Genomic DNA, 27,991 nt, shown 5'->3' with positions numbered 1-27,991 from the left:
AAAAAAAAAAAAATTCTGTCTCTGGCTTTGAGGAGTTTCTCATTGAATTGACAAAATAGTCTAACTGGCAGTATAAACTGAGGTCACTCTGGTATCTGTGGCATTTGTAGTCCTAAAGCCATCGGTGACATAAGAAAATCCAGTCTAGAAATAATATAGTTCAGTTGGTAAAGTGCTTCCTTAACAGGAACACAAAACTGAACAAGGTGACACGTGCCTGTAATCTACATGAAGGCAGCAGGATCTCAAGTTCCAGGACAGTTTGGGTTACATAGCGGCAGCCTATCTGAAAACCAAACCAAAGAGTCTAACTGTTCCTTTTAGGGATGAGTTCAGAAGACTGGTGTGCGTGGGAATGTTTTATTTTTATATGTATATACATAACATGTTTGTAAAACTGTCTGCCACTCGTGTGCAAGTGTTACAAGCCACACAGCGTGGGTACTGGGAACGGAAACTGGGTCCTGGTATGGCGGCACGGTCTCTGAAGCAAGGAGCCATCATCTCTCCAGGCCCCACAGGTGAGTGTGAGTTGGTAGGAGATCCGCTTGACTATTCAGAGCTTTAAAACACGGGCTGGAGGGAGGGTCCGGCTGGTAAATTTGCCACTCAAATATGAGGGCTTGAGTTGCCTACCCAACGGCCACATTAAAGCCAGACACAGTGTCAACTTTTACACACACCAGCAAGTGCACTCCCATGTGAACATGGACACACACAAAATGGAAATGAGCAAAGCCATCTGGCAGTGGTGGCGCACACCTGTAGTCCCAGCACTGGCGAGGCAGAGGCAGGCGGATCTGAGTTCAAAGATAGGCTGGTCTACAGAGCTAGTACCAGGACAACAAGGGCTACACAGTGAAACCATGTCTGAAAAAAAAAAAAAAAAAAAAAAAAAAGAATGTGGTGGTGCATGCCTTTTATCTCAGCATTTGGGGGACAGAAGCAGGCAGATCATTATGAATTTGAAGCCAGTTTAAAAGTCACATTATGTGGTGGCCCACGTCTGTAATCCCAGCACTCCGGGAGGCAGAGGCAGGTGGATTTCTGTGAGTTTGAGGGCAGCCTGGTCTACAAAGTGACATGATTTATCTGTGTAGCCTTGGCTGTCTTAGACTCACTTTGTAAACCAGGCTATCCTCAAATTCACAGAGATCCTCCTGGAGTGTTGGGTTAACAGGTGTGTGCCACCACGCCTAGCAAGATTTCTTTATTTTAAACTGATCATGGTAGCACAGGCCTTTAATCCGAACAATCCAAACACTCGGAAGGCAGAGGCAGGTGGATCTCTGTGAGTTCCAGGCCAGCCTGGTCTACAAATCCAATTCCAGGACAGACAGGGTTACATAGAGAAACCCTGTCTCAAAAGTCCCACAGGCCTGTCTGGTGGAAGAAATTCGTCACTGAAGTTGCCTTTTTCTAACCAACTATAGTTTGTGTCATGCTGACAGAAAGTAACCAGCACAGGGGGTTGGAAAGATGGCTCAGAGGTTAAGAACACTCACTGTCCTTCCTAAAGGTCCTGAGTTCAATTCCCAGCAACCACATGGTGGTTCATAACCATCTATAGTAAGATCTGGTGTGCAGGCAGAATGTTGTATAAATAATAAATGAAACTTAAAAAAAAAAAAAAGTAACCAGCACAAATTGTGGAGGTTTCTCTTTACCTGGAGAAACCCTGTCTCGAAAAACAAAACCCAAATTTTGTATGGGTATGTCCGTGCATGCCTGATGCCCACAGAGGCCGAAAGGGAATCAGATCCCCCGGCACTGAAATGACAGATATTTGTAAACTATTATGTGAGTGCAGAAACTAAGCCCATGTCCTCTGCAAGAGCAGCAAGCGTTCTTAACTGCTGAGCCATCTGTCTAGCCCCAAGTTTCCTTGTCTTTATTTTATTATTACTACTTTAGGTTTTGTTCGTTTGTTTGTTTTTGTTTTTTGAGACAGGGTTTCTCTGGAACTTACCCTGTGTACCAGGCTGTCCTCAAACTCACAGATACACCTGCCTCTGCCTCCCAAGTGCTGGGATTAAAGCTCTGTGCCACCGCCATCACCACGTAGCATGGAATTATCAAATGTTTTCATTAACTTGAAAACACAAACGTGTAGACATTGTACTTGCTACTAAAGTTAGGAACTCTGAAAGTTCTCTGTTTTGGGTGCCAGTTTTGTCCCTTTGGGGTTTTTTGCCTCCTAAGTGCTTGTGATGGAACCCAGAACTTTGAGGGTGCCAGGCAATCACTCAAAAACTGTGAAATGCTGCCAACTCACCCTTGGCCTTTAGAGCACATCCCATGCACACATTTGAAAGCTAATTTTGCAACCAATCTTTCCAGGTACAAGTTGGATGGCGAACTGTAAAAGCAGCATTCATGGGGCTAGAGAGATAGCTCAGTGATTAAGAACATTTGCTGCTCTTGGGGAGAACCTAGATGTGATTCCCAGCACCACATGGTGGCTCCATTGTCTTGTAACGCTAATTCCCAGGGATCCTAAACCTTATTCTGGAACAGGGCATATACATGTGGGTGTACATACACACAAGCAGGCAAAAACTCACACACATTAAAACAAAAAACAAACGATATTACCAATCTGTTTACTAAGGCAGAGTATCTGTGTATACCTCAAACCCCAGAACAAAATGCACAGAGAAGCATTTCCGGGGCCACCCAGTGTAGCTACGGAGTCATCCAAGGAAGGCACTGATAGGGTCGCCAGTGATTGTTCAACAGACTAAATGAATGAAAAACCATAAATGCTTCTCTAAGATGGCTGTAACTGAAGCCCGTTGGCTGAATGAATGAGAAAGCCTGCACAGTTACCAAGCGTTGTCTTGGGCAGTGCTGGGAACTGCCCAGACCAGATCTGTGTCTTACCCTTGAGGCCACACCTCCCCCCAGCCATGCTAAGCATTTCTTGCCCTTTTCTGTGGAAAAGCAAGGATTCAGACTTGATATCTCCAGGTCTCCCTTCCTATTGTTCTTCTCTTTACATCCAGGTGTTCATTGGCTCAACTAATAAACAATAGAAAGAAGCCTACACTGAGCCTGCTGATTCAGGCCTGGAATCCCAGCACTCAGGAGCTGGAGGCAGGAGAATGAGAACTGCAAGCACATCTTCACCAACATACCAAATTCCAAGGAACCCATGAGACCCTGTCTCAAACAAAACAAAACCTTCTTCTTGCAGTAGATTGCTATTAGCTGGGACCCCTCCACTGGCCAATGTGGAGAGAACAAAAGAAAGTGCTCATCCCTAATTCAGACATATCACACCCCAAGAAAGGACAGATTGTGAAAGCCAGAGACGGGGAAAACCTCAAGGAAAGTGTTTCCCAGACATGGCAGGGCACATACACATGAACTAAGTGACATGGCAGCATGTACCAGACCTACAATCTCAGACTGACAAAATACCATTATAGAGTGTGGAGGGTGGGCATGGAATCCAGCCACTAGCTGAGGGACTCTTGCCATTTTAGAGCTGCTGGGGAGTCAGCTTTAATGAGGTGGCCCCTGGTGGGTGGACCACACACCAGAGCAGGCACCCAATCCCCAAACCCAGCTGAGCAACACAAACTGGACCTGATGGAGAAAGAAAAAAAAAAAAGCAAACTCAAAGTTGGGTGAGAAGGGGGGGACAGGAGAAAAGATTAAATGTGTTCAAAGTACACTGTATGAAATTTTCAAAGAAGTAATAAAATTATCATCATCACCATCATCATCATTAGAAAAAGAAGAGACAGAAGGGTTGGTTGCTCAGTGAGCACACCTTTAATTCAAGCGCTCAAGAGGCAGAGGCAGGCAGATCGCTGAGAGTTCGAGGCCAGCCTGGTCTTCAAGGTTAAGTTCCAACACAGCAAGAGCTACACAGAGAAACCCTGTCTTGAAAAAAAAAAAACAAACCAAACAAACCAAAACTAAGGTAAGAAAGAAACCTTGCATGGTTCGTTGGTGGTTATGCACTGATTATCTGGGCTTTGGCACAAGTGACACCCGGCCTACTGTGGTACTCACCTAAATACCAAATTTTTGGGCAGTTATTGACGTCTCACTACCTTCCACTAGCTATAAAATGATACTAAGGAATACTAGATTAATTTCTCCATTGTTGGTTTTTCTAGTCAGCTGATGGTCTTGAGAGAAAAGGATGATTCCCAACTGCCGGAAATTCTGTCATCCAGGCCCACGATGAAGTATCTACCCGTCTTCTCTTTGCTCATCATTGCTGGGAATTAACTCTGCTTGGGTTGTTAGTGCTGGGCCAAGAAGCTGAGGTAAGATGCCTCTGAGTGAAGCTTCTAGGTATAAGTAGTGGGGCTGGTGATGGAAAGAGAAAAAAAGTGGAAAGGAACAGGGCTGAGCATTAAATCACTGAAACAGAGGTATTATGGAGATAAAGACCGCCATTGTGCCAAGTATGGCCAGGGGGAGGGGGCACTGAACAGGATGACATTTTGACATGCCTTCTGACTCCCTGGTCTGGATGCTGAAAGGTCAGCCACCCCCCTCAGAGGACACACCTGGGGGCCTTTGGCCAGCCCCTGATCTCCTTCCCAGCTACAGGGATGATGAGCCACGACTGTGTGAGCTAGCTGCTTGAGATCTGATCAATTTTAATCATCCAAAGAATCTTCTACAGGGAGAGAAAACCTGCTTTGTTGTAAATTCAGCTCACCTGTCTTTCATTGAAAAGCAAGATAAGGGGGCTGGGGCTTCAGCTCAGTTGTTAGATCACTTGCCCAGCACACAGGAAAACCTGGGTTTGATCACCTGCACCCCATAAAACTGGACACAGTCACTGTAATCTCAGCCCGCCGGGGGGGGGAGGGGAGGTGTGCCAGGCCAGGGGAGGTAGAAGCTGGGGGAATCAGAAGTTCAAGGTCAACCTTGCCTATAAGCAAGTCTAAAACTAGCCCAGGCTAGACAAGATGCAACCCAAAGCATTATTTCCTCTTCTGTCTGCTGTGAGGACTCCAGTCATTGCCATTCTGAAAATACTTCTTTATCCAAGTACGTTTATGTGCTACTCATCTGTTCGTTTTTTTCACAGCAAGACTTTTGGTGTTCTGTGCGCTTTGTTTCCACAGTGCTGGAGATTGGACACTAACTAGGCCTTACACACGTCAATGCTGAATCATGGACACACCTACCCCCAGCCCTGAATTGTTCATTATCGTGGTCGCAGCACCGAAAGCAGTGCTAAACCATGCTGAAATCAAACCAAACAAAACTAAAACCATTTAGCCAAGCTTTTCTGTTTGTTTTCTTTTGTTTTGTTGGGACAAGTTTTCTCTGTATAGCCTTGGCTTTCCTGGAACGCACTATGTAGACCAGGCTAGCCTCAAACTCAAAGATCTGCCTGCCTCTGCCTCCCGAGCTCCAGGATCAAAGGCATGCGCCACCATCACCCAGCCCAAAGGCTTTTTCTATGCTTCTCAGAGTGTTCAGCAAGGCGTTCAATAAACCAGAGCTCATGACCTCCTGCAGTTAAAGGCCAGCAAAAAGCAAACACTAAGTCGGGGGTTAGCATGTGCTAGCAGGCAGGATGTACTAAGAACACAGACGAAGGCTGTCCATGTTAAACTCCGACTTCAGAACATGCTGGCCAGACGGGCGATTGGTACCCCATGGGAGCTTGAAGGCTGCTCTGCCTGCCGGACATGGGCAGAAGCAAAGAGGCACCACACACAAAAGAGCCAAGGAGTTCAGAGCGCCTGGTCAGGCCTGTTTTTGTTCGTTGTGGTGGAAGAGGTCAGAGCATGTGGGGCCTTCCCTGTCCGGTTCAGTGAAGCTCGTCCTGAAACATCCCAGGAGGCCACCGTATTCAATTTTTATGCAAGAGAACGGCATAAACTGATTTTGAGGGTCTGCAGATGTAGAACAGTTGCAGACCCTACTTAGGAGACATAACACCCCGGATTTAATCCTCAGTATTAAAGGCAACCCAGAGACAAACAGTTGTTGATGTGATTTATTTCATTTTATTTATTTGTGGGAATTATGGTTGTCAAAGTGTATTGTGCTCATGTTCACGTGTAGGTACATGTTTATACGTGCGTACATGTATGGAGTGCACATGAGTGAATACATATGTATGTGGGTAAACAAATGTATAAGTGCACACGTAGCCCAGAGTTTGACATTGGGCATCATCCCCAATGGCTTTTGGATAGATAGATGATATAGATAGATAGATATGTATTAGATTAGTTTATGTGTGTGAATGTGTACCACCTGAATGCTTGGAAGTGCCTCTGCCACAAAAGTGTTGGGATTAAAGGCCTGCATGCCACCACAGCTGGCCAATGCAGAAAACTCAATGCATGTTTAAAAATGTCAGTTTCATACACTCAGGCATGGCGGTGTATATCTGACTGAAGTCCCAGCAATTTAGAAGGCAGGGAGGTTAGGATTGGGAGTCCAAGGTCATCCTCAGCTGGAGACGTAAGAAGTTTAAGGTCATCCTCCCTCCCGGTTTATATAAAACTTTGTCTCAAAAATAAATAAGCCAGGCTCATGTTTTAATCCCAGCACTTGGGAGGCAGAGGCAGTAGGATCTCCCTGTTTGAGCCCAGCCTGGTCTACGTAGTTAGTCCCAGGACAACCAGGACTACACAGAAAAGCTGTCTCAGAAAGTAAGAAATAAATACATAAATAAATGAGTGAGTGAATGAGGCACTGGAGAGGTAGTTCCACGATTAAGCCTCTGGCAGAGGACCCACGTTCACTTCCTAACACTCAAATCAGGCAGCTCACCACCATTTATAACTCCAGGTCCAGGGGATTTGACGCCTCTGGGCTCCAAAGGCATCTGCCCTCATCTGGACCTTACTCCCAGGCAGACACCCAAGTAGTTAAACATAAAGGCTTTGTTTGTTTGTTTGTTTTAAAGAAACAGCTGAGAGTCTACTGATGTGGTATTGGGAACTGAACTGGGGTTTTCCTGCATGAGCAACTATGTTTTCTTCATGGCTGAGCCATCTTCAAGCCCCTTCCTTTTTCTTTCTTTCTTTCTTTCTTTCTTTCTTTCTTTCTTTCTTTCTTTCTTTCTTTCTTCCTTCCTTCCTTCCTTTCTTTCTTCTTCTTTCTTTCTCTTTCTTTTTCTTTCTTTCCTTTTCTTCCTTCCTTCCTTCTTTCTTTCTTTCTCTCTCTCTCTCTCTCTCTCTCTTTCTTTCTTTCTTTCTTTCTTTTTTGAGATAGGGTTTTTCTGTGTCACCTTGGCTGTCCTGGAATTCACTCTGTAGACCAGGCTGGTCTCAAACTCAGAGATCTGCCTGTCTCTGCCTCCCAGAGTTCTGTGAATACAGGCGTGTACCATCATTACCCAGTTAAGACCCTTTCTTTTCTTTCAAGCTTAGATACCTGTTTCAATAGTTTTTTGTTGTTGCTGTTGTTTTGTTTTTGGCTTGTTTGTTTCAATGGGGCTCAAGCCCACAGGATAAACCCTACATTCTGATCCCTAGAGCACAGCCACCCAGTGGGGATGATTGCATAATGGCAGAGTTCCAGAATTTTATTACTAGAATCACAACAAAGCTGAGGTTATTGTGAAGAATTTAGGGCTCTCCTTAGGGGCCTAGGATGCAGCTCTGTGCCAGAGCACAGGAGGCACATGCTCAAGGCGTTAGGACTAATCCCAGTTCCACAGAGACAAACAAACCAAAGGAACAGAAAACCCGAAAGTATGAGGCCAATTTTCAGTGAAAAAAAAAAAAAAAAAAAAAGAAATGGTCAAGACTGTCTTTGAGTAATATGACTTAGTTCAGTTTACTTATATCTCCTAAAAACCGATGAGGCACCCAGCACTGATCTGCTCAGAGCTGTACTTCACAGTATGAAATACAGGCATGTATCCAATATGGCTGCCGAACCCAGACAGCCTGGAGAACCAGGAATAAAAAACTGACTCGTTATTCAAGGCTCTCTGTGTACGCGTAGAAACTGTGTTGTCTCAAGAAATGATCCCGGGAAGAAACAACCTAAGCATTTCTGGTAGAGCACACTTTTCATTTCAGTATTTGGGAGGGAGAGTCAGGAGGATCAGAGACTTAAGGTTAGCCTGGTGCAGTGGCTCACGCCTGTAATCCCAGCAGTCGGGGAGGCAGAGGCAGGCAGATCTCTGTGAGTTCAGGGCCAGCCTGGTCTACAAAGCAAGTCTAAGACAGCCAAGGTTCACAGAGAAACCCTGTCTTGAAAAACCAAAAAATAAAAAATAAAGTTCAAGGTGATCCTTGTCTACCTACATAGCTAACTTAAAGCAGTCCTGAGACACATAGGAGCTTTTCTCAGAAAGAATTAAAGGCTATCTTCAACTGAAACGAGTTTCAGGCTAGCCTGGGCTATCGGAGATACACTCTAAAAAAATTAACAAAAATTGTCATGTGACACACAAAACGTCAAAGCAGTTCCTGAGGCTGGCAGAGGACGTGGGCAGAGAAGGCTGGTGGAGAAAGGAAGACCTCCGTGAGTTCCAAGTGAGACTCACCTCCATTGGAGCTCCAAACATGTTAACTAAAAATCGTGGACCGATGCACGGGGCAGTCTGCCAGAGGACCTGACTTTAGCTTCCAACACCCACATCGGGCGGCTCGCAACAGTCTGTGACTCCAGCTCCAGGGACCCGTCACCTGCCCTCACACGCACATACCCACACTCAGACACACCCAAGCACACATAATGAATTAAAAATAACACGTTATGTGGCCAGCTGGGGTGGCACCTGCCTTTAATCCCAGCAGCATTCATTCAGGAAGCAGGGGCAGGTGGGTCCCAGGTCAGCCAAGGGTTACATGGTGAGACTGCCTCACAAGATAAAAAGATAAAAACTGTCCATGTGCGTGCATGCATATGTGTGTGTGTGTGTGTGTGTGTGTGTGTGTGTGTATGAGTGTGGTGTGTGCGTACGTGTGTCTGTGTGTGTGTGTTTTAGTGGTGGTGATATGGAAATTGAACCTAAAGCCTTGCTCATACTAGGTAAATGCTCTACCACTAAACTCTACCTTCAAACTTTTTTCCATATGAAACAGTCACTCACTAAGAAGCCCAGGTTGGCCTTGAACTCACTCAAGCTCAAAATGGCCTTGAGTTTACCACCCTCAGGCCTCAGATCCCTAGCAGCCAGGATTACAGGTCCACCCCACCCAGCTTTATGGAGCAACTGAAAAATTATAAGGCAAGCTGGGCAACTCACCTATGATCCCAGCACTCTAGAGGCAGAAGCAGATGGATGGATCTCTGCGAGTTCGAAGCCAGCCTGGTCTACAGAGTGAGTCCAGGCCAGCCAGTGCTACACCTAGAAACCCTGTCTTGAAAAACAGAAAACAAAAAAACAAAACAAAAAAGCATAAGGCAGAAGTATTATGGCCTGAAAGCAGCATCGAGAGGGTGGGCCTGGGGCCCATTTCTATGCTCTTCCCCATAGAATCTGGAGCATAGAAATTTTCACATGAAATGCTAGGATGGAAAAACTATCTTTGAATCCAGAGAAGGTAGATACCGGAGGATGCTTTGGTGCCTGAGGAGATGAACAACAAGGCCTGTTCAAAGCTCTAGGCTGTCTTGGGTACCCTTGAAAGTAACCACCCCCAACCCACCCCTCACCCTGGCCCAGGCCACCACGAGCCCAGCTCAGGCTCTATCGTGGAGGCCAATTTCCTCGGAGGGCGCTGGGGCTGGAGTGTCCCGTGTTTGTTTTCCATTAGCGTTTAGGAGAGTTCTTCTAGGTGAATTCTCGCCGCTCCCCACCCTGTTCAGGAGAAAGAGGAAGCAGTCCTGGTGTTTTTCCACGCTTGGGCCAGAGCATGAAGAGGAGCCTAGAGGCCAGGCTGCAGCTAGTCAACAGAGTGTGGCCCAGCTCTCCGGTGTGTTCATTAAGGGAGCTCCCAGGACCCTGGAGATGCTCCCGTGACCTCACCGAAGGGCTGCTGCCTCCAGCATCCTCTGGGAACCGAGGTCATCTTGAGATTGCTCTGTTAATAATGTAGGAGGCCAGCCAGACCCACTGAGCTATTCCTTCCCTCAGCACAGGGGCACGGAGCGACGCCCGGCTTTATTTAATTTACTTGAATAAGGAAACTGGAATTTGCGAGCTCCTACCAGTTTAAAAACAGTCTCAACACTACACTCAGAAGTTGGAGCAGGAGGATTTTGAGTCTGAGGCCAGTTAACATAACAAAATCCTGTCTCGATAACTAAATAACTAAAGAAACAGGGGCAGGAGACAGCTCAGCAGTCAAGAACACTTAATGCTCTTGCAGAGAAGCCAGCTTCAGTTCCCACCACGCACATGGCTGACCATCTGTAACTCCAGTTCCAGGGAATCTTAGAGCCTCTTCTGACCTCCTTGGGCACCTGCAAATCAGGGAGGCACTTCCTGCCTGAAACTCACAAGCCTCAAGATGCCTGGCTCCCACTAAAAAAGAAAAATAAAAAAGGCTACTTCTCTGATTTTTCATAAATAACTAAGTTCTATACTGATAACTTCTGAAACAAGGACTGGAATGTATAGCTAAGTCATAGGGCCCTTTCTCAGAGCCTAGGTAAAGGCTGCAGCGGCCCCAGGACAACGTTGCCTTCTGTAACACAATATATTTCAGACATTTTGGTTCCCCACTTTCTCCCCGTTTGTTTCCTCTCTTCTCTCTCTCTCTCCACATGCGACCCCCCTCTTTCTGCTAGCCCCCCACCCATGCATGGCTGCCAAGAGCTACTCCCAGTAAACCTGCATTTATATAATTTTAACTTACCTTGCATTAGCTCACATCACAACCATCAATAAGGTTTATCAGTACTCTCTTCCTTTCTTTCTTTAAAACAAACAAAGAAAGCCTTTATGTTTAACTACTTGGGTGTCTGCCTGGGAGTAAGGTCCAGATGAGGGCAGATGCCTTTGGAGCCCAGAGGCGTCAAATCCCCTGGACCTGGAGTTATAAATGGTGGTGAGCTGCCTGATTTGAGTGTTAGGAAGTGAACGTGGGTCCTCTGCCAGAGGCTTAATCGTGGAACTACCCTCTCCAGTGCCTCATTCACTCACTCATTTATTTATGTATTTATTTCTTACTTTCTGAGACAGCTTTTCTGTGTAGTCCTGGTTGTCCTGGGACTAACTACGTAGACCAGGCTGGGCTCAAACAGGGAGATCCTACTGCCTCTGCCTCCCAAGTGCTGGGATTAAAACATGAGCCTGGCTTATTTATTTTTGAGACAAAGTTTTATATAAGCCGGGAGGGAGGATGACCTTAAACTTCTTATGTCTCCAGCTGAGGATGACCTTGGACTCCCAATCCTAACCTCCCTGCCTTCTAAATTGCTGGGACTTCAGTCAGATATACACCGCCATGCCTGAGTGTATGAAACTGACATTTTTAAACATGCATTGAGTTTTCTGCATTGGCCAGCTGTGGTGGCATGCAGGCCTTTAATCCCAACACTTTTGTGGCAGAGGCAGTCCAATTGTGAGTTCACAGACAGCCTGGTCTACATATGGTGTTCTAGGATAGTCAGAGCTACACAGTGAGACCTTGTCTAAAATAACCAAAACAGCCAAGGGTCTCAACAGTTAAGAGCACTGCTCTTCCAGGGGAACTTAAGCAGCTCACAACCACCTATAACTCTAGTTCTAGGGGATCTGACACCCTCCTCTAGCCTCAGTTGGCACCACCCACCCACCCACCCACATACACACACACACACAGACACACACACCCCACAGGGTATACTTACCTTCATGCGGTCTTAAAAACAAACAAAAGTCCTAGCTGGGCGCACACCTGTGGTCCCAGCACTCAGGGAGGCAGAGGCAGGCTGATCTCTGTGAGTTCGAGGCCAGCCTGGTCTACAAAATGAGTCCAGGACAGCCAAGGCCACACAGAGAAATCGGGTCTCAAAAAAAAAAAATTATAAAAAGTCTTAAGTAACAAACAAACCAATGCTGGTGGTGAAAGGGAACTGAATTCTCGTTTGTTGTTGGGGATGCAAAATGTTAGGACTACAAAAAAAAAAAAAAAGTTAAAAAAAAATTTAGTGATTTCTTTTACAACTAAACATCCTGATCCTGTTCTATCCAGTGGGCACATTCATTGTTATTTAGTCAAAGAAACTTAAAATGAAACAAAAGAATATCCACACCAAAGTCTGCAGACTGACGCTTACAATGCTTTGTTCATACTGGTCAAAGGTGGAAGTTACTAGAAAAAGGCAACTATGTAAATAGATAAATTGTCCTGTGAAGAATGAACTGCAGCTCGATAATTCAGAGTGGCAGTGGCCCACGCCTTTAAATCCTGGCACTCAGGAGGCAGAGGCAGGTTGATCTCTGTGAATTTAAAGCCAGCCTGGTCTCCAGGCAAGTTCTAGCACAGCCAGGACTACACTGAAAACCTCCGTCTTGGGAAAAATAAATAAATAAAATTTAAAAAAAAACAAAAAAAACAAAAAACAAGATTTATACATTGGCAGGATATCCCTGTGTATTGCCTGGCATCTCTGCCCGTCCTTTACACCCAGCGCTGGCATTCCTTTCAGGAGCTGCCTGGGGTGTTTCAGTGTGACCAGAGAAGCTTGGTTACCCTTCAAAGACGAGGAACAAGTCAAGGCTGGCTGCCCTGTGGCTTGCGATCACCACAGGGAGCTGAGTCAACGGTAGGGGTTGATGTACAGCCTCTCACCCCTTGCCAGCCCAGGCTGCCCTCTGTAGCTATAGCAACGTGCCACGCCGGTCTGCTGGCAGCTCCCGTTCCTGTCATCCTGCATTGTACGGGCAGTTGGGCATAAAGTTATCATTTAGTCATCTTCCCCTTCTCCCTGAGGGAGCTGGGCTGCAAAACCATCTCAGTCCTGGGCAGGTGGACTGGCTGCATTCTTCCGCCTCTCTTGCTGGTGATCCTGCCCTGTTGATTATTAGTCAAGGGTGACGTCATTGAAACTGTCAACCAAATTAGATAGGAAATCCAGTGAAAGCAGAAACCACAGACACATAGAGCTTAATTTTGTCTCTGTGGCTCTTTAAAAACAAACAAACAAACAAAGAAACCTTTATTACCTTCTGGTGGGCCCACGTACATTTGGAGGTCACTGTCCAAACTTGTGACGTCAGTGTTCTCCTTTGGGCCTAACGTGAGTTCTGGAGGTGAACTCAGGTAGCCAGGGTTGAGTGGCAAGCATCTGTGCATGCTAAGCCAACTTGTTGGCCCTTGGAGGGTCTTTAATGTGGTCCGAAATTATATGCGACCAAATACAAGCTGTACCTGTGCTCCCCGAGAGAGACTTATTCAGACCAGCCAAGCGTCCCCCACTTCAGCCCAGCCCCTTGGCGTGGTGGTTTGAATGAGGATGGGCCTCGCGGGCTTATACGTTTGAGTGTTTGTTCCCTAGTCGGTGGGACCACTGGGAAGGAATAAGAGCAACGGCCTTTTCGGAGAAAGGATGTCGCTGGGTACAGGTTTTGAGGTTTCAAAAGCCCGAGGCTGGCCCTCCCACTCAGGCCTCTCTGCCGCTTGCTTAGGGATCGAGGGTAAGCTCTCAGCTGTTGCAGGAGTGCCATGCCAGGTCATGGTCCCAGCCATGATGTCATGTCTTCAGTGTGTATATGTGAGGGTGCACATGGGTGGCACCTTTGCAGAGGTCAGAAAACGACGTGTAGGCCCCAAGGATCATACTCCGGCTATCAGGCTTGGCGGCAAACACGCTTGCATACTGAGCCAGGGTTCACACCTTGGGCTTAGTTTTAGTTTTGTGGTCCTGTTTGACCCTGCAGATGGACTCCACGCCACCGCACATGCTAAGTGCCCCCTCTAGCCTTGAGCTTTGCTTGTTTTGAGACAAGGGTTCACTATGCAGCCCTGGAAATTGATATGCAGATCAGGCTAGCCTTGAACTCACAGAGATTTGCCTGCCTTTGCCTCCTAAATGCTGGGGTGGGGGGAAAGGCATGCAGCACAACACCCAGCTTCCTTTCGTATTTTTATTCTTTGTTTGTTTGTTTGTTTTTCAAGACAGGGTTTCTCTGTGTATCAAGGCCTGGCTGTCCTCGACTTGCTTTGTAGACCAGGCTGGCCTTGAACTCACAGAGATCTCCCTGCCTCTGCCTCCCAAGTGCTGGGATCAAAGGCAAAGACTTTGATCCCACAAATACACAAGGAGCCACCACTCCCCGGCTCCTTGTGTATTTTTAATACAGAGTCCCACTAAATTGCCAAGCCTGATGGTGAATTTCGAATCCTCCTGCTTAAGTCCTAGATAGCTGAGATTAGGGATCTGTGCCTCCAGGCCCCACTCAGGGCCCACTTCTCAGGTATAGTTTATAGGTTCAGAAAGACATGCAATGATTATACATCTTTATAATGTCATAGTAGCTTTAACACCTTAACATTTTTTTCCCTATCTGGACAACAACAACAACAACAAAAACTAACAAAAAATTGTGGCTGTCAGGTTCAGCACATAAAGGCACTGGCCACTAAGACTAAGGCTCTGAATTCATTTCCCAGGACCCATGGGGAGGGTAAAATTGACCCTCACAAATTGTCTTCTGATCTACACACACACACACACACACACATACACCAATAAATATATTTAAGATTTCTTTTTCTGTGCTCAGGGTCAAGCACAGTGACTCATATTGGTTATCCCAGTACTCAGGAGGCTGAGGCAGAAGTATCACAAGCTAGAAGCCAAGCTGAACAATACAGTGATTACCCTGTCTACACAGAGAAACCCTGTCTCAAAAAAAAAAAAAAAAGAAAGAAAGAAAGAGAAAGGGCTAAAGATATGGCTAAGTGGGTAAGCACTGGCTTTTCTTCCAGAGGTCCTGAGCTCAGTTCCCAGCACCCACAGGGCGGCTCACTACTGTTTATAGCTGTATTCTCAAGGGATGCCATATTCTGGTGTGCAATGCCAAGTGTACATACAGACAAAACATCTATATACTCAATAAATAAATCTGAAAAGAAAGAAAACGATAAATAAGAACAGAAGGAGTCGGAGAAGTCAGCCTTCAGCACTGGACATTTTTCACAGAGGCAAATCAGCGCTGTCTCCTTGGGGCTTGGCTCTCTACCTACCCCATTTCCCTCAGATCACCTTACACTTATGTCTTCAAAGGACAGTTACTGCTTCTCTCTTAATTTTTTATATCTATGAGTGTTTTGTCAACATATATGTCTGTGTATCATACATGGAGCCCACAGTGGCCAGAAGAGGACACTGGGTCCCCTGACACTGGAGTTACAGATAGCTGTGAGCCACCATGTAGGTGCTTGGATTTGAACCTGAGTCTTCTGGAAGACTAGCCAGTGAATTCAAATGCTGAGCCATCTCTGTAGCTCCTGACAGTTCCTCCTCCTCCTCTACTTTTTCTTTTTCTTTTAGTTTTTCAATATAGGCTCTAAGTAGCCCTGGCTGTCCTGGAACTCACTCTGTAGACCAGGTTGGCCTCGAACTCACAGAGCTCCACCTGCCTCTGCTTCTGCCTCCAGAGTGCTGGGATCACAGGCATGCACCACCAAACCTGAGTGATCATTACTTCTTGATACCTCTGAAACATGTGTGCTAGTCCCAGGCTTTTCTGCTGTACACGAGTCTGAATATACACCTGCTCATTCACTAGCTTTACCAGGAAGTGAAACTTAACCAGGTCACCAACACCCTCCCTTGGTAGAGCACTTGCCCAGCACACTCAGTACTTTAAGGTCAATCCCAGTACCACTTACACACAATTCTCCCCTGAGCCTGGCATGGTGGTGCTTGTCTGCTGTTGTAATCCTAGCTCTTGGGAGCAAGAGTTAAGAGGTTCAGGCCTCTGACATCCTAGAATTCTTCCCATGATGTTGAAGGACATATTCCAGGCCAGGCTCGGCTACACAGCAAGTCCGAGGGCAGCCTGGTCTACATGCGACCCTGTCTCAAAAATCAAGTAGAAAATTTGTGGGTCAGTTGTTAAGAAGATGAACTGACCTTCCAGATCATCGGAGTTTGCTTCCCAGCCCCCATGGGGGGGGGCTTACAACCAGCCCACCCCCAGAGGATCTGAGGCCCTCTCCTAACTTCCTTGGACACTTGCACACACGTATGCATACACTAGGGCCAAGAAACAGACACGTGTACATAAGTAAAAAACAAACAAACCCTTAAAATGAAAACAACGTTTTCCTGTCCTCTGTTCTTTCTCTTGCTGTCTACTGCACTGTGGACTCCTGGTCCTCTTGCTGCAGGCACCCAGGAGTCAACCTGTGATCCTTCCTAGCCCAAGTCCTTCTGAGTCTACTTTGCCTTTACCTCCTGGACATCCCATCATTGCTTTTCTTTGTCACTTCTAAACTAGACAGTTACCACATTTCTTTCTTTCTTTTCTCTTTCTTTCTTTCTTTCTTTCTTTCTTTCTTTCTTTCTTTCTTTCTTTCTTTCTTTCTTTCTTCCTTCCTTCCTTCCTTCCTTCCTTCCTTCCTTCCTTCTTTCCTTCCTTTGTTTTTTCAAGACAGAGTTTCTCTGTGTAGGCTTGGCTGTCCTGGACTCACTCTGTAGCCCACCCTGGCCTCCAACTCACAGAGATCCTCCTGCCTCTGCCTCCCCCAGTGCTGAGATTATAGGCATGTGCCACCAGGCCGGGCTGCTTAAGATGGTTTTTGACTCCTCTGCCCGTGGCAAATTTGACCCAATCCCATCCCTCCTCTGTGGAACCCTGAGTAGATTTTCTCTTTTGTTTTTTCGAGACAGAGTTTCTCTGTGTAGCCTTGGATGTCCTGGACTCGCTTTGTAGACCAGGCTGGCCTTAAACTCACAGGGATCCACCTGCCTCTACCTCCCTGAGAGCTGCGATGACAGGCGTGCGCCACTATGCCCAGCCTGAGTAGATTCTCTAGGATGCACATCTTGGTACTTCATTTCCTTTGCTGACTGATGACTCCCCCTTTTTTATGGATCTTTGGCTTGACCAGGTCCACACCCCTCTCTCTGGCCTTGCTACACACTTCCCATTCATACATCACAGGCTTTCCTGGGCTTGGATTCACTATGTAGACCAGAATGACCTTGAACCCACAGAGACTTGCCTGCTTCGGCCTCCTGAATGCTGGAATTAGAGGTGTGTGCCATCATACCCACCCACCGAGCACTCAGGTGTCACACGGCCTTTATAGTTTAGCCACTCAAGTGCTTCATCAGGGTTGGAGAGCCCTCTTTGTCTAACATGGGTGACACCCTGGGTTCTCTCCTAAACCCTGTCAGATTAAAACAAACAAACAAAACAACAAAATAATCACTATTCACCCTTCAAGGGGCTCAGGCCATTTGCTCTTGGCTTACCTTACCCTCCCACCTGCCCAACGCCCACCACCTTCATCCAGGATCTGCTCTTCAGAGGCCATACCTCTAAGCCTCTCGTTTTTTTTCACTAAACCAGGTTTCCCAACTCTGGCACTGTCAACATTTGGATCAGATACTTCCTTGTGGACGTGGCCCCATGCAGCAACCCTGGCTCCAGTCTGGGAAGTGTCAGGAACACGGCTGGATGGCTGGATAGGTTCAGTCTGGCTGTGAGAGGACCAAGGTAATCCTCTCTCCAAATAGAGATACAATCCCAATCGGAGGCACAGTCACGTAGCCTCCATGGGCACAGGCCAGTCTCAATCAAAGCTGTCTCTACAGTCTCAATCAAAGCTGTCTCTGCTTTTACATACTATTTGAGTCTGGGGTCTTCCTCAGCGACTCTCAGAGCTTACAAGGCTTGAACTCCCAGGTTCAAACACTCCTCCTGTCCCAGCCTCCTGAGCAGCTGGGGCTGCAGAGCATGCAGGGCCAGCTGAGAAACCTCGCCCTGTTTGTATTCCTACCCAGGAGCACTTCCCATGGTGCTGAACAGGCAGTAAGCCTCCAGAAAGTCTCTGCTGGGGACGAGGATGTGAGCACAGAGGCAGGACACCTTGTCTCAAAAAAACCCAAATAATTAAAAAAACAAAACAAAAAAAAAGATTCTAGGAATGGCTGTCTGTGTATACTGGTTGTGCTGGCCAGAACTGGGCAGCAAGAGAGCAAAAGCTGGGATTACAGGCATGCACCACCATCCCCTTCTCCCTTAAAAATTCTTAGTAAGTGGATATTAGCCCTATAATATAGGGTAAACATACTAAAATCTACAGTCCTAAAGAAGCTAACAGTAAGGAGGACCCTATGGAAGAGGGTGAAACCTCACTAAGAAGGGCAAACAGGATAAACATTGGAAGTAGAAGACAAACAGGACAGGAGCCTTCCACAGGGGACTTCTGAAAGACTCTACGCACCAGGGTGTCGAAGGAGATACTGAGACTCACAGCCAAACTTTGGGCAGAGTGCTGGAGACCTTATGGAAGAAGAGGGAGATAGACTTGGAGGGGACAGGAACTCCACAAGGAGACCAACAGAGCCAAAACACCTGGGCCCAGGGGGGCGTGCAGAGACTGATACTCCAACCAAGAACCATGTATGGAGAATACTTAGACCCCTGCTCAGAGGACACCCAAAGGTGGCTCAGTTTCCAAGCGGGCAGGGGCTATCTCTGACACATGAACTCTGTGGCTCTTTGATCAACTCCCCCTGAGGGGTGCAGCCTTGCCAGGCCACAGAGGAAGATGATGCAGCCAGCCTTGATGAGACCTGATAGGCTAGGGTCAGAGAGAAGGGGAGGAGGGAAAGAGAGGAAGACCTCCCCTAGCAGGGGACTAGGGAAAGGGTATAGGAGGAGAGGAGGGAGGATGGGTGGAACCAGGAGGAGACAAGCAACCTGCCTCTGCCTTCAGGACGCTGGGGTTAAAGGTTGAGCCGCCACCGCCTGGTGAACGAGGAGCAGTCTTAAAAGTTCCCTTGGGAAAGTTTCTGTGCAATAAGTATTTTATATTTTTCTGTTCTGATTTTGTCTGTGGTGTATACAGAGGCCACGTCTGTGAGCTCAGAGGCCGGAGGAGGATGTAAGGGAGCCTACTCTCTCTGTCTAATTCCTTCCTCTGGAGCAGGGTCTCTCCGTAAGCCTGGAGTTGTGCTGGTGACCAGCAAGCCTCCTGTCTCTGTCCCCAGGACCACTGAGATTACTTAAACCTTCTTCCTTTACAATTTTTATGTATGTACACATAGGGGGGCACAGGCATCAAGACACACTTGTGGGGGTCAACGGATGGCTTTTGAGAGTCGGTCCTCTCCTTCCGACATCTCTTTCACTTACTGACATCAGGTGGACGCCCTTGGCAGCAGGTGCCCTTACCTGCTGAGCCCTTCAGTTATACCTTTAGATAGCACCTGTCCCTCATACTTCCTGGAACTTGCTGGAAAAGGTGCTCAGTGTACCACCCGCGAAGGAGCTGTGGTGAGCAATATGAAATGAAGGAGCCACACAGGCACCCTGATCTACTTTACTATACACACACACACTTAAAATATTAAAAGCATAAATTAGTTAGTCAGTTAAACGGCAAGTGGCCTTGAGGAAGTGGATGAAGGAGAGCAGGGGCCTCAGACAGACTTTACACTAGCAGGAAGTAACCCCTCAAGAAGCCTACACAGGCAAGGGGAGCTACACTAAGGGCATTGAACAGAAGCAGAACCCATGCCAGGGCAGGAGAGCCCCCCTACCACTGACGTCCAAAGATGAACGTCCAAAGGTTAATGCTCCATGTGACCTAAGGATCAGAAAGTAGCGCTCCCGGTGCTCCCAGAAGCCCAGGTGAAGTCCCTTGATTTCAGTCTCTCTTTTTTCCGCCCCTCTCTGGCCCCTGCTAGAGGAACTGCAGCTGTCATCATTACCCGGACCACTATGAAAGACTCGCTCTGCCCACAGTCAGGCTTAGGCTCCTGCTCTTCTCCAGTCACCTGAATGGCAGGTTGAATGGGTTTAGTGGACCTCTGAGGAGGAGAGAAGGCTGGTGACTAACGCACTCAACCAACTTGTTTCTTGCCATGCTTGACCGACCTTGTCAGACAGCTGGGCATGAGCTGGGGCCAGCACACCTTGCAATGGCACACACGTGGGCTTGTGCAGTCAGGCCTGGGTTCCGAAGGCCCCTCCCAGGTCCCTGCTCTGCTAATGACTCACACTGGAGGTGACTTGTCCTCCACGGGGACATGGGCCCACTCCCTCCTCCGAAACTCCATTACCCCTGGATTCCCCGGCCCTCCACTGTTGATCGGGACTGCAGGCTCAGCGTGGTGTTCCGTTTGGACTGCCTTTGTTTGTGTTTCTAGGAGCTCAGAGCCGTTGGCATGAGCTTGGGCAAACTGCTTAAGCTGCTTCTTCAGGCAACAGCAGTTTGTCTCACTCAGTTGTGAGGATTAAGTGAGCTAGCAGCACAGTAGCCTGGAATTCAGTAGCTAGTGATGAATAGCTCTCTCAGGCAGGTGTGGGGGCACACGCCTTTAAACTCAGCACTGGGGAGGCAGAGGCAGGTGGATCTCTCCAGTTCCAGGTCAGCCAGCCAGGGGATGTTTCACAGAGAAACTCTGTCTCAAAACAAACAAACAAATGGGCTCTGTGTGTGTGTGTGTGTGTGTGTGTGTGTGTGTGTCTGTGTGCGAGAGAGAGAGAGAGAGAGAGAGAGAGAGAGAGAGAGAGAGTGTGTGTGTGTGTGAGAGAGAGAGAGAGAGAGAGAGAGAGAGAGAGAGAGAGAGAGTGTGTTTTGCTGGGAAAATTCCAAATCTCCCACACACACTAGTCTATTGTTCTATCACTGAGCCCAAGTGCTAGCCTGTCAGTCATTTTTCCTTAAAAAACAACACAAACAAACAAACAAACAAAAACCACTTAAAACAAGCTTTGGCAGTACTCCATGACCCAGCACTCTGGAGGCAGAGGAAGTTGGACTGCCGAAGTTCAAGGCCAGCCTGGTCTACGTAGACAGTTCTCAGTCAAACAGGGCCACACACTGAGTGAGACTCAGAGAGAGGGAGGGAGGGTGTGGAGAGGGGGTGGGGGAAAGAGAGAGAGAGAATTACAAAATAATGTAGAAACTTAAATATCAGGATTAAATATAGAGAGAAGTAACAAGCCAGCCAGACACAGACATAGGGATCCATTCCATAGTCCCAGTTATTTGGGAGGCTGAAGGAAGTAACTCGGATCTAGGAGGCTTGTAGTTTTGTTTTGCTTTGTAGATTCTGTCTTTTGCCTACATATACACACACATATACATATATACACACACATATATGTGTATAGATATGTACAGTGCTCATGGAGGTTAGACAGCATCAGATCCCCTGGAATTGGAGTTACAGCTAGTTGGAAGACGCCACACAGATGCTCAGAACAGAACCCTGGTCCTCTACAAGAGCAACAGGTACTCTTAACCACTGAACCATTTCTCTGGACCCCTTTGTGTGTTTGCCTTGTTGTTATTTTGCTTCGGGGGGTTGTTGTTTTGTTTTGTTTGAGACTGGGTTTCACCGAGTAACTCTAACTGGCCGGGAACTTCCTAAGACTGGCTTCTAATTCACATAGCTCCACCTCTCTCGGCTTCCAAAGTGCTGGGATTAAAGATGTGCCTGCCATGTCTCTCAGCTTTATTTTTCTTTAAGATTTTTTTTTAATAAATGATTTTTTTTTAATTTTATGTACATTGGTGTTTTGCCTGCATCTATGTCTGTGTGAGCATGTCAGATCACTGGGAGCTGGATTACAGACAGTTGTGAGCTGCCAAGTGGGTGCTTGGGGATTGAACTGGGTTCCTCTGGAAGAGCCATCTCTGCAGCCCTACTGTGTCTGGGGTAGGGAACGGGGAGGGAGAGGAGAGAATGTGGTGCAGATCATGGAGGCCAGTTAGATCCCCTGGACCTGCAGCGACGGACATTGTGAGCTACCTAACATGGATGTTGAGAACGGAAATCAGGTTCTCTGAGAGTTAAGAGAGGTGTAGCACTGACTCAGCCTCTGAGCCATCTCTCTGGCCTTGGGTCTAACAGCTTAAGACCTACAAGGGCAAAACCTCATTTAAAAAAAAAAATAGCAAGTGTACTTTATGTCAAAGTTCCAAGCTCTAAAACAGGCTACTGTGGATATTAGACGTTTACAACCTGAAATTTAAATCACATAAAATTAAACTTATTTAAAAAGAATTTTTAAATTTTATTTAATTATCTATTTGTTTGTTTTTCGAGGCAGGGTTTCTCTTTTTAACAGTCCTGTCTTTAAAACAGGCTGGCCTCGAACTCACATCGATCTGCCTGCCTCTGCCTCCCTGAGTGCTGGGATTACAGGTGTATGACAACCACGCCCGGCTTGTTTATTTGTTTTTATTTCATGTTCATTGGTGTTTCACCTGCATAGATGCCTCTGTGACGGTGCTGGATCCATTGGAACTGGAGTCACAGACAGCTGTGAACTGCCACACGGGTGCCGGGAATTGAACCTGGGTCTCCGGAGGAGGAGTAGCCAGTTCTCTTAACCGCTGTGCTATCTCTTCAACCCAATTTATTTTCACTAGTGCTGTGTGTATGTGTACATCAGTGTGAACGCTACGCGTGAGCGCAAGTGCCACAGAACGCTCGTAGAGGTCAGAGGACCACTTTGTGTAGTCCGATTTCTCCTTCCACCCCGAGGTTCTGGGAATTAACCTCAAATTGCCAGGTTGGGGACAAGGGCCTTAACCCACTGAGCCATCTCGCCAGCCCTAGTTTTGGAATTGTAGAAAGCTAAATACATAGTTCAAAGAAGACCAGAAACAGAGAGCCCATTAATTATATATTTATCTGTCAATCATCTATCTATCCATCTTTTTCTATCTATCTATCTGTCTGTCTGTCTGTCTGTCTGTCTATGATCTATCTATCCAACTTTTGCAGTGCTGGTCATGAACACCAGGGTCTTAGGAATGGAGGAAAGTGCCCCACCCCCTGCCATACCTCAAGCCACACGGATTCTCTCTCTCTTCCTGACTCATTGCACAGACTTCTTGTTCTGATCACCTAAACGTCCACCTTTATCACAAAGTTTAAAGTGACTCTCCACTGGACGCCAACAACTGAACTCTTCTTCATTCTTCAAAGCTCAATGTACAGCTGGGCATTGTGGCATGAGCCTTTGGTTCCAGCACTCAGAGGCAGAGGCAGAGGCAGATGGATCTGAGTTCAAGGCCAGCACAGTGAGTTCTAGGCCAGTCAGAACTACACAGTGAAACACTGCCTCGAAACAAACAAACAAATCAATAAATGCCTAGTGTTTGCACATGGCTTCCTCCTTACTCACTTATATAGTCTCTCTCTTTTTTTTTTTTTTGGTGTTTTGAGACAGGCTTTCTCTCTGTGTAGCCTTGGCTGTCCTTAAACTCACTCTGTAGACCAGGCTAGCCTCTAACTCACAGAGATCCACCTGTCTCTGCCTCCCAAGTGCTGGGATTAAAGGTGTGCGCCATCACACCCAGCTCACACCTAATTATTTTCAAGAAATATGGGGGCCTAGAGAGACGGCTCTTTGGTTAAGAGCTCTTCCAAAGAGGCTGGACTTGGTTCACGGCACCCACATGGCAATTCACACCCATCTGTAACTCCAGTCCCAGAGGATCTAACAGTCTAGTCTGGCCTCTGAGGGCACTGCACACATGTGGTGTACCGACATACGTGTAGGCAAAACACCCACACACACTAAACACAACTGAACAAAATATCTTTTTAATTTAAAAGTGAAAAGAAATACAAGGAGTGAGGCTCGGTGGCAGAGTGCTTGCAGGGCAAGGCCATCAGTTCCAGCCTCAGCAAGGAGACAATCTAGAGTGTGACTGAAATGATAGGAGTCCATTTTTGAGCCCAGGGTCATTTGTACTTGTGTGTAGTTTTGTTTTGTTTTTTCCCAGAAGATCGGATGCTAACAATGTCTACCACCAGCTCATACCCTAAACCAGAAGGTACACTTTTGGAAGTAATTAAATATCCTCAGCTCATTAAGTCTTATCGTCTGGGAAATGGCTATAGTAATGTGGTCATTTTTCTGCCAACCCCCAAGCCCAAAGCATTGTTTCGAGAGGCAGCAGCATGTGAACCTGCTTATTAGCCGGTAACTGCCAAACAGGCTGAGGAATTCTGCTGCTTCAACCAACCATCGATCAGAGTATTTACCCCTCCATAGCCTGGGCCCAGCGTCCATGCCAGGGAGCAGGGAGTGGTGGTACGTGCCCCCTGTGATGGAGAGGGAGTCGAGGGGTGTCAGGGGTTCAGAGTCAGCCATGGCTACACAGTAAGTTTGAGCTTAACCTGGGATGAGACCCTGCCTCAAAACAAGCTTCTTGGTAATGCTTTCGTTACTGCCCAGCCCACTGTCTTTGCAATGTAGGCAATAAACTCATTTTCTTTCTGAATAAACAAATATTGCAAGAGATATTTAAGTTTAATATGTCGTCATTGTACAGCAGCTTTAAAAAATAATTATTTCCTTTACTCTCAGCACTCAGGAGGCAGAGGCAGGCAGATCTCTGTGAGTCTGAGGCCAGCCTGGTCTACAGAGTGAGTTCCAGGACAGCCAGAGCTGCACAGAGAAACCTTTTCTCAAAAACACCACCACCAACAAAAAACGATTTCTTTGTGTATATGTATCTGTGTAAGAGTATGTGCTTATGTGCTCATATGGGTACACTGCATGCCTGGCTTGTTACATGAGCACTGGGATCCAAACACCAGACTTCATCATTGAACAGGGTGCTGGTGAGTTTTACTTTAGTTTAGTTTTAGTTTTTGTTTTTTGAGTCCCTGGCTGTCCTGGGACTAGATTTGTAGACCAGGCTGGCTTTGAACTCACAGAGATCCACTTGCCCCTGCCACCCCAAGAGCTGGGATCACAGGCATGTGCCAATGGGCCAGGCTTCCTGCTTCACCTTTTAAGTGGTGAGATTACAGGAACCTGCCACTACCTCTGGCTGATCAGACCTGGGGTCTCCTGCCTGCCAGGCAAGCATTCTACTGAGCTACAGCCCGGCCTGAAACAGCTTTTTATGTCACTGGATTTTCATGTCACTGGGGGGGAGGGGGGAGATGTGTGAGATACCCTGAGCAAAGGCCTACTGGGGGTGGGGGTTCCTCACCTTAATAAACCTTTGCTTATTCTCTCTGTGCTGCATGGGAGGCAGGCAGGACTTGGCAAGAAAGGGAAAAGGCTGAAGGTAGGAAGGTGCCAATCACCGAATACGGATATTCTCTCCAGTGATCTCTGTGTTAGAGGCTTGGCCCCCATGGTGAAGCTACTGGGAATGAGTAGGGACCTTCAGCAGGTGGGCCTTATGGGAAGTCCTAAGGTCATGGCAGGCACACTCTCAAAGAGGACTGTGGGATTCCAGACCCTTTCTGTTTCTTGGTTCATGATGAAGCCCCAAACAGTGAGGCTCCTAGATCTTAGAATAAAACCTTCAAAACTGTAACAGGGTCCCAGACTTTAATGGACTCCCAGACCTTAGCACAACTGACTCCATGATGGAAGTACCATGTAGACTGTAAAACTCAGCACCATCTGCCAAAACTAAAACAAAAGCCTAATCCATCAAAGTCCATGGTTCTGGGAAAGTCTCCAAATATACTAACCTTGCTTTTTGGCTTCTGTAGGTCTTGGTTTCTGGCTAACTGTTCTTGGTAAGTGAAGTATGTCAACCCAGGGCATCGTTTTTGTGCTTAAAAGCTTACCCAGCAAGCAGGGCAGTGGTGATGCACAGAATTAGTTGCAGGACAGCCAAGGCTACACAGAGAAACCCTGCCTTGAGAACAAAAAAAAAAGCTCACCCAACCGGCTGGCTCATAAAAGACTTTCTATTGGCTTAAACTCATGCCCACAGTCTTTGGTGGGTACACCACAACAAATACCAACCATAAGTGAAAAAAAAAAATCTTACTGAGGTCAGAGAGATGGCTCATTGGTTGAAAGCACTTGTTCTGCGGCAAACTGGAAGATCTGATTTAATCCGCAAAACCATGGAAAAAGAGATAACCGGCCTCCACATGAGTGTTCTATCATATCCTTGCCTACACAGCACACACATACAGAGTGATAATAAATAAAATAAAAATCCCTTTCTCTTCCTTAGAGAATTGCCTCAAGAAGCACATTATAATGCAAAGTTGACTAATAAAAGGGGCTATAGAAAGCCTGGCTGTCCTGAACTCACTCTGCAGACCAGGCAGGCCTCATACTCAGAGATCTGCCTCCCTCTGCCTCCTGAGTGCTGGGATTAAAGGTGTGTGCCACCACATCGGGTTTAGACAGCCTTTTCAAGGCAAGACTTTCTTACAGCTACACTTGAGCATGTTCAAGAACAGAGCCAGAGCCAACACACTGCAACAGACTGGTAGCCCCAGAGCTGGGTACTGGCCCAGCTGTGTTTCCTTTGGTCTGAGTTTAAATATATATATATATTAATGCTTGTGTTCTAGACAATTAATTCATGGAATCCTCCCAACAATCTCATGAAGTTGATACCATTAGCAGACTCTGCAGATACCGCTCCTCGGGTCCAGAGAAAATTGGTTAAGTTTCTTGAGTGCTGGGCTACTCAGTAAAATGGTCAGGATTTACCCAGGCATGTTGGAGGTAATTCCAGAGGTTGGGAAGTGGAGGCAGGAGGATCAGAAGTTCAAGATTGTCCTTGGTTGCACTTGTCTCAAAATAACAACAAACAAATGAACAAACTCCAGAATTTAAAGCCAAGAATTTCACTTTAAGTATGTCCACATCTACCTGCCACTCATTGTTAAAGTTCTTCTAATCCAGTATAAAACTTTTAAATTAGTATATTTTATATGTAAAAAACAAGTTCAGTATTTTTTGTTTGCTTCTCTTGAAAATCTGAGAAATCTAGAAGCATTGTCTGTCACTGTCCCCCATGGAATACCATGTTGGCTACTTTGTGAGGTAACCTGTGCCCTGCTAACTAGTTTCCAGATAGTTGTTTGCTCACTGTCACTATCTGCCTGGCCCGTGTGGCTTCCAATGTTTCTGTTGCCTGTGTGAGCCCATCTGAAGCTTCAAAAGCCTGGCACCCGTGCTCAGTGCGGTGGCACACGCCTATAATCCTCGCACTCAGGGAGGCAGAAGCAAGTGGATCTTTGTGAGTTTGAGGCCAGCTTGGTCCACAAAGCAAGTCTGGGACAGCCAAGGCTACATAGAGAAACACTGTCTCAAAAAAACAAAAAAAAACAAAAAACATAACAACAACAAAAAAACAGACAAACCAAAAAACACAGCAACAACAACAACAAAACAACAAAAGCCTGGTACCCTGAGTTCCATTTCCACAACCCACAGTGGAAGGAGAGAATCAATTCCTGAAAGTTACCCTCTGCAAACATACTTCATTGTATTGCTGACAGTTAATTCATTTAATGTAAACTGTGTAAATTGTATAGAGACTGTAGGCTTAGATCTTTCACCAAACCTGCATTATTTAGGCTTAAGCACCTTTACCTCCCTTCCAACACCCCCCCCACACACACACACCCTAGCAAGTTTAGGTAGGAGATTAGTAGGGAAAAGGGCTATAGTCTTCTTTTATCTACTTCCGGCTGGGCAGGGTCAATGGGTCCTTAGGGGATTACCAGACTCAGTTGTCAGGATACCAGTAGTCCAGTCCAAAGGCCAACATGAAGCAGCAACACGAAGTCGGCGAAAGGCGCATGACTCAGTTGGATTGCCGGGAGAAGCTCTCTGGAACGTGTCTCTCTGAGAAGTCAAGTGTTGAAGAACGAAGATCAGCACAGAGATGCTGATCCACAAAGCAATGTCTCACTGTGTGTGGGGCCTCTGTATATGTCCTCTCCTCAAAGTCCACCCACAGATGTGCTCCGCTGGCCAAAGTCAAGCCTCTCCCGTGTGAGGGGTCACAGCAAAACATCATCATGAGCCAACCTGGGCAAAACACCAACCCAGGCAAAACATCACATGACAAAACTCAGTCTTCAAGGAAACCAGAAATTTCCACTTCATAGGACCTCTGCTACAGTAACAAAATAAATAAATAATTACCCTAGATACAGTGGCAGACCTCACCCAGCCACT

At 46.8% G+C, this 27,991-nt stretch overlaps 1 long non-coding RNA gene across 1 annotated transcript; it reads left to right on the top strand.

The window, feature by feature from the left end:
* The first annotated feature begins 13 nt into the window (after positions 1-13).
* On the top strand, positions 14-5,953 carry LOC132654273 (uncharacterized). The gene is made up of 3 exons (XR_009591935.1): positions 14-521; positions 3,006-4,283; positions 5,097-5,953. It is a non-coding gene; the product is annotated as an uncharacterized LOC132654273 (long non-coding RNA).
* The last annotated feature ends 22,038 nt before the right edge of the window (positions 5,954-27,991 follow it).

Source organism: Meriones unguiculatus, chromosome 5 (assembly GCF_030254825.1).
Source record: "Meriones unguiculatus strain TT.TT164.6M chromosome 5, Bangor_MerUng_6.1, whole genome shotgun sequence".
Lineage (NCBI taxonomy): Eukaryota > Metazoa > Chordata > Mammalia > Rodentia > Muridae > Meriones > Meriones unguiculatus.
Note: the sequence above shows the minus strand (reverse complement) of the source record. Positions and strands in the feature narration are given on the sequence as shown.